Source organism: Tenebrio molitor, chromosome 8, assembly GCF_963966145.1.
Source record: "Tenebrio molitor chromosome 8, icTenMoli1.1, whole genome shotgun sequence".
Taxonomy (NCBI): domain Eukaryota; kingdom Metazoa; phylum Arthropoda; class Insecta; order Coleoptera; family Tenebrionidae; genus Tenebrio; species Tenebrio molitor.
In genome coordinates this window covers 12,426,299-12,434,340 of record NC_091053.1, presented here as the reverse complement: position 1 = coordinate 12,434,340, position 8,042 = coordinate 12,426,299, and positions in this window count along the sequence as shown.

The window sequence follows — 8,042 nt, the reverse complement described above, 5'->3', positions numbered from 1 at the left end:
AAAAAAATCTAACAAAAAAAAGTCCCAGTTAGTTCGTCATTACAAAAATGAATGTGTTATATGTTTATTATCGTAATTGTTATTATTTTTTTCTGAATTTATTACTTCCACACTAATAAAAAATAGCGATTTATTCAACAATTTCCATAAACTAATACGTGTCCATAAGCTAATGTATCTGTAGAATTAGGTAAAAGCTTTGATTTTATATTACTAGATTGGCCACCAATGGAACCAGTTTTCTGCAAACTTTTGGATGCGGGTACCAGAGGGAGCGCCTATTGCCGCTGTAAGAATTCGGTTAGACATACGTTACGTTTCTGTCGCCAGAGTAAGCTTGTCGTAACTTGAATAAAGCGCGGAGTTCGGAGTATCGCACTATCGAGTCGAAATTCGAAATGTTTCCAGAACACGACAGGAACAGACGAGGCGACGAGTTACTGTTTAAAATATTACTGGACGTATAACGCAATGCGTTTTATTTCATACTGTAATCACTAAATCATTGTTTTAGTTTAAAAATTATTATAAAATTAATTCCCGAGTATCAATGGTAACTGTTTGTTTGTTGCCTTTTCACGTTATGTATCTCATGAAACTAACACGAAATATGCAATTCTTTGTGTATTAAGAACGCAAAGTGATACATTGTTGATTGAGAGACTGACAATGTACTATTGGGAGCATGGAATTTCGGGCAGCTATTTATATGTCATTTAAAAAAACCCAATGAAGTCTAAGCTTTATTGTCATAAATGTCATAACAATTAATTTTGACAAAATAAACTGTCACAGTTATGCACAATTATTTTACATTTTAGTTATTACGTCACGGACAGAAAAAAGTGGGTCAAGTCTTATTACAAAATTTAACTAAAATTGAGTTAAGTAAACCTGGCTTACTCTAATAAATACATAAATATTTTAATAGTAACCATAGAAATAGTAAAGAGCCTTACATTAGCGAAAAAATATTGTCCTATTTTTTTGTCCGCGACTGTAATTTCCAAAGTTTAATAAAAGACTGTTCAGTTTCCAGAAAATCACATCTAAGCACTTGCAACTTTTCAGGATTTATGAATGCAATTTGTCAAAATGACATGCAACAACAGTAGATATTAAAATGAGGTTTATTAAGTCGTGTAGCATCTAAAGCCTATTTCACATTTTATATCAGTCAAATTTCAAGTCTGCCGAAATTCCGTGCTCCCAATAAAACACTTGCGCTCGCAACACACAACATTTTTTCTACAATCGCAACTATGACTAAAGTTGACTCAAGTTGCAAAAAACCACTTTGCATTTACAACAGCACTTTTATGGCATTAGTCATTTGAAATTACTTTTAAACTGTACTTATATGGAAAATATTCAACCCAAACTATGATTTTCTGATCCCTTTGTGCCTTTATTTGGTTCAAAAATATGAAAAAAATGCTGTTACAAATGACAAGTGGTTTTTTGCAACTTGAGTCAACTGTAGGTACTAATGTACATATTATTTTATTTGGAGCAAATCAATGTAATACATACTTTATTAAAATCAGAAACTAATTATTCACAATAAAAGAAATATGTTTCTGCCGAGTTGCCTATGAAAATAAAACCGCAAGTATTTTTAATTAAAATTAAATTAATTAATTTTTTCCAAACAATTTCGTTCACTCGTTTTTGAGATAAATTATAATTCATTTCAAATAGAGATGTGTAAAGAACTTGAAAAGTTCGGGTTGCCATTTCTCACTTGGCCCCAACCCTTTGGCAACCGGGTGTAAACAGGTACGTCTCTGTTTAATTTATCCGTTCATATCATAACATAACAAATTATATCAAAAGCAAACTTTTTCTCTACACGATGGAATACGGTTGCTTATGGAAAAATGGCCGCAAATAGAGGCAACTGTTAAAGATTGATAACAGCGAAATGAAGGAAGGTTTTCATTCTGAGGCTAGGTGATACTGAGGTATTTGTATAACTAAATGAGACCTATACTATCTTGTATAACATAGAGGATATTTTGGGGCATAAGGAATGGTCATCTACAACTTTTTTTAATAGGGCCGAACTTTGAAAACGGCCTTTATACGTAGTTCATGTGTACTAAAAACTACGTTTCTCGTAACATTTAACGCTGTGTTAATTCAACTATTGAAGCTATAACTTTGATTTTCTGTATATTTATACTAAAAAGTACAGTGCTCCCAACAGTCAATTGGAAATTTCACAAATATGTATCGATAATTTTGAAAAAAATAATTAATAAATTTAGATTAATCAAAAATGCGCATCGTAAACTTCACTCTGCTGAGACCTATGTATGTGAAATGTTGAAAATTTCGATACACATGCAGCGAGTCAAATATGACTAAGATATTGGAAAAGTTTTGAAAAAAACAATTAAGTCGATAGCCCGTATACTTTTTGAGAAAATAGTGTTTTTATTCGACGAGCGAATGACTCCTGGAAGGCAAAAATAACCCGGCACACGTGACGTGACCGATAATTTGCAACGCTTGCTCTGATTTGGATTCTTGTTGATCACTCTGTATTTAGTGGTCTATATCGATATATGTAGATAGAGAGTGTAGCCGTCTAAAAACAATAATTGTAAAATTTTGAGTAGGTAACTTTTTTCTATTTTTGCTAAAATGTACCTATTTTAAATACTTTCTTCGTCATCCTCATTTTCATATACCTAAACAAGAAACATTGTTGTGACATTTTTTGCAAGAACAATCACTGCAGCATTTTAAGTCTTCCTTCATGCACATACATTTATTATTTTGGCATAATTGGTCTGTGCAAAAAATGTTTATCAGTTTTCTAATGTCATTAGGTTGAATTGCATTTAATTTGACTTTTACTATTGGACAATTAAAATTGTGCCTCATTTAGCGGTTGCTACGCGATGCGCAACTTATTGTTCAGAAACGCATCTGATTGGCGATCTGCGGGTGAGGGAATGTAAATACGAGGGATGCAGGAATGGATTGGCCGACAGCCGTGGCTTTTAGCATTTTCTCTCACGGGATGTGGAATTGATATCATTCTTTCGTTGAATATTCAACAAGAATGCATTCATTCTTTAATAGTCGTGGAGAAATTATTTTTTTGCTTTGCTTATGACGCTAAATATCACAGAAGTTGTTATAGCTAATACGTATCATAAAAAAAAAACAAGCAAAATTCGTGTCAAAACCAACAATGAAAAATTGTCCTAGGAAGCATGGTTGCAAGTTGTGAATTACGTTGAAGAACATATCTTTGTAAAGCATGAAACTCTTATACTAAGTGACCTCAGTAAACTATATTGACGAAAAAAATACCACTCACCGCTTTGGTCTTTATTCAAGAAAAATGTGATAGTTTAACACCAAATAATGAAATTCCTAAAGTAATTGAATATTCCTTTTAAAGGCTGACACATTGGAGTGTCATTTCAGAATATTGAAAAATATGACAAACCTAATAATAGACCGGAACCGAAAAAAAGCAGGAACTTATATACAGGATCATTATAAATGATTGTCCCATCGCAGTTGGCATTGAAAATCCACACAAATTTGGGATGTGCTGCTAGCTTCGCAACGTTAGACAAACTAATAGACAAATTTACACTACCGCCAGCAGCACTACCGATCGGGGATGCTAGTCTCACTCATGTTATAAAGCTTGCGGCACATTCAACTACGTCACCAACGCCTACTGCGATGAGACAATCATATATAATAACCCCGTACTTCGTTCTTCTGAAGATTATGATTACTCCCAAAAATTATTTTCTTAGGTGGAGCGAATACCACAACCTTTTTTGTTAATGGTGTGAAAGTATCTACCATAACTTAACTGTCCTTCTTAATAAAAAAGAAACAAAACAATAAATGTACATATGCGCATGAAGGAAGGCTTAAAATGCTGCAGTGATTGTTCTTGCAAAAAATGTCAGAACAATGTTTCTTGTTTATATGAGGATGAGGATAACGAAGAAGAAAGCATTTAAAGTAGATAAATTTTAGCAAAAATACAAAAATATTACCTACTCAAAACTTTGCAATTATTGTTTTTAGACGGCTATACCCTCTATCTATATCGATATAAAATACGCGTGCCGGGTTATTTCTGCCTGCCAGAAGCTGCCGCGCGTTCGCTCGTCGAATAAAATAGTTATTTTTATATTAAGTGCGTGAAGAGAGTGTTTTTTGTGCATGAAAAGGTCTTTTACGCCGAGACGAAGGTCGAGGCAGTATAAGCCTTTGAATGCACAAAAACATCTTCACGCACGAAATATAAACAATATTTTTTCTACATATAATTGATTCAAAAAATTGAAATTAAAAATTCAAATTTTTGAAGGAACTCTGAAGTTTCAATGCAGTGACCATGTTGCTAGGTAACTAATAAAATACAGTGCGTGAAGTGAAACACAGAAATTGTCGTGTGCGTGAAATCGCATTTCACACACTGTTTTGTATGGTTTCTATGGTTTCGATCTTACTAACAATGCAAAAAGAAATACACGTTAGAAAATGACCCACTTCAGGCACCGATAACTATGCGTGAATTTCAATTTTTTGAATCAATAATAGAAAAAATAATTATTTTCTCAAAAAGTATACAGGCCACCGAATTAATTCTTTTTTAAAAAACTTTACCAATATCTTAGTTACATTTGACTCGCTGCATATGTATCGAAATTTTCAACATTTCACATAGGTCCCAGCAGAGTGAAGTTTACAATGCGCATTTTTGATTCATCTAAATTTATTAATTCTTTTTTTTCAAAACTCTCAATATTTGCGAAATTTCCAATTCACTACTGGAAGCGCTGTGCTTTTTAGTATAAATGTACAAAAAATCAAAATTAGAGCTTCAATAGTTGAATTAACACAGCGTTAAATGCTACGAGAAACGTAGTGTTTCGGATTACGCCTCAACTACGTATAAAGGCCGTTTTCAAAGTTCGGTCTTATTAAAAAAAGTTGTAGATGACCATTCCGTATGTCCCAAAATGTCCTCTACAAGATAGTATCTGTCTCATTTAGTTATACCTTCGAAACAGAATTTTCGGTTCTGTAACTGTACATTTTTGACCTTAAACCTATGCCTTCTAATGTCTTAATACCATTCAATTCATCTTTGAATTTCCCTATTACTTTCTTATTTTTATCAGAATATAATGGATGATCCTTTGGATAATCAGATGTATCAAAATAGTAGGGATTGTTTTTCATAAATTCATAGAAATCGGCATTTTTAATCTCATACTTATATAAAGCTATCAGTATCTCCATAAAGAAGTTTTACGTTTTCATTGAATTCTTTTTTAATTACATTGTAATGGAAGTTATACATTAATAATTTCGATAAATCTAATACGGCTTGCCCAATGTAAATCGGTTTATTAAACAATACTTTCGTTTTATAATTGTGAACTGCTGCCAGGTGTTTGCTAAATATAGTTCTGTGTTTAAAATTAGGTTTGTTTATCGCTTTTTGTAATTTTTCTTCATCACAATATAATTTAATATTTTGTTGGTTTCTAACAGATTGCATTGACTTACCATATGGGGCATTAACCATTAATTTCCAGAAATCTTTTTCAAAATCATTTTTCGCCTTTTGTCTTTGTTCAGTATTAAATTTTACATATGGTGCTATGAAATTTGACTGAGTAAATTTTATACCTCTGTGAACCTTTGTTATTCTAATACCCAAACTTTTGTAAAGTTTTAATGTTTTGTAATGAATTATATAATTTTTCTTATCATAGAAATGACAAAGTAGTTTTTCTACTTTTCCGCCCGGAGGAATTCTATTTTCCGGAGCTAAAGGGAGATCATTGAATTGGTTATGAATAGCTAAGTCTACTGGAAATGCTAAATCGACTTCCAAAACATAACCCGTATCACTATCTGATACCAATATACCGTCGACATTTTTAATTTCATCACAAGACAACCATTTAAAGTCTTTTTCTGGTAATTTCTGAGATAAAGCCCATCTATATAGATAATCTGAGTATTTTCATCTGCCTGCGAATACCTGTTACTACACTGTGAAATACCTCCTCTAATTCCCTTTTCAAAAAACAAATACATTTCATAATCAGTTAATAATTCCAACTCCACTGAAGTATATTTGAGCATACAGTCCCAAGCTAACCCCGGAGTTGTATAATACCAAACAGGATCGAGTCCATAACTATTTTCCAAACATAAGTCTCTAAAATTTTCAAATACATCAGTTAACAGCAAAACATCTAGTTTTAAGTATAAATCATGCCATTCACCCAAGTTTTTAATTTTAAAATGTTTCCATACTTTCACTGCATGTTTGAATTCTTCTTGAGAAATTCCTTCTTTTATGAGCGAAGAATAAAATTTATCTATTGATGGAAGTTTTGTTTCAGAAAATTTCTCAAAAGAATCCATGTATTCATAAGGATCTATTCCTTTTCTAATTATCTTGCTTTTTTCTTTCCTAAATAACACATCTAATTCATGATTTGAAAAGTATTTAATTATTTCTCTCAACTGACTTGATTCCAGATTAGATGACAAATTGTCTAGGCTACTTGCTAAAAATCTAAATGAATCGATAAATCTCAATTCGATATATCCATTATCATCCATTCTTAGAATTTTACTGAAAGAAATATATTTCTCTTCGTTATTAGGTATTAATTTCAATTGACTTTTATCTTCTCCTAGATTTTTTATAAACAAATGACAATCGTAAGAACTTAAATTATGAAACAAAATTGGAATAAACAATGGTTGTCTATATTTCAAATTGCATTTTCTACAAGCAGCTCCCCTATATTTTCCAGTGTAGTGATCATGATCTCTTACTTTTGGGTTTTCTATAGAAAACACATTTTCACAAAGATAACAAATTTTTGTTTTTTTATATTCTTCTAGTTCGATATCTTTTATGGGTTTATTTTCTTTTAATAACTTATATATTGTTCTGGCATATTCAGTTATTCTTTTTATAAAACATTTATCACTTTTCTCTCCTCTGTAAATTTCCAATGGGTTATCAATATTATTATAAGCACTCTTAACGTATAATCCATAACCACAGGGAATATGAGATTGTGTTTTATGAGTATATGATGATTCAGGATTTGGTTCGCATGTATGAATAGGTTTCAGAATAGATTCAAAATCAGAATAAATTACATACGGATGTCTTAACATTCTTTGAATATTTTTAAATTTTAATACATTATCTTCAGGCATGTTCGGAACACATGGTTCATTACTAAAGCACACATTTTGATGTTTCTTTAAAGCATCTTCAGTTCTAGCGGAGTAGTTTAAACATCTTTTACAGAAATGTTTTTTGTTTCTATTTACTTCCAACTGATCATTTAACAATCGACTCAAATTCTTGATCCAACAATAATGATTGTTGTCTTTATTCCAAAGTATAGTAAGTCGATATTCATTTCATAGAATCGCTTCTTATTATGATACAAAGGATAAAATATTTGTTCTTCGTAACTAAACACGGTAACATTAATTTTATTATGTGATTCAAATTTAGATATGTCCTGGATTTTGACAGGAAAATTTATTCCTTCACAATTTAATTCGTTTATATATTCCGGCTTATTATAATGATTCAGTCTATCTACATGTTCTTTTGCTTGATGTAAACAGGATATTACGCTGTACATAAAGCATTTGTTATCGTTGTTTTTAACATTAACGCAAGCTTTTTTATCTTTAATCCACTTGGGTAATTCTACATATGAATTTCCGCTTAAAGGTGTATATTTGTTTATATTAATGCGCAAATAATTTATATTTTTCAAAGTCCATCCAGATCCCTTTTCTTGTAATTCATCACATTTTGATATAAATAAATTCTTTTGTTCATCCCAATATTCCTCCAGACCATCTTTTTCTCTTAGTATAACATTTAGTAACTGAAATTTATGTATCATTGTAAAGTCTTCATTTTCCAGTTTCATAAACTCGCATTCCATCTCTTAATTAATTTTAATATTTTTATGGAGATTTAAAGCATTTAT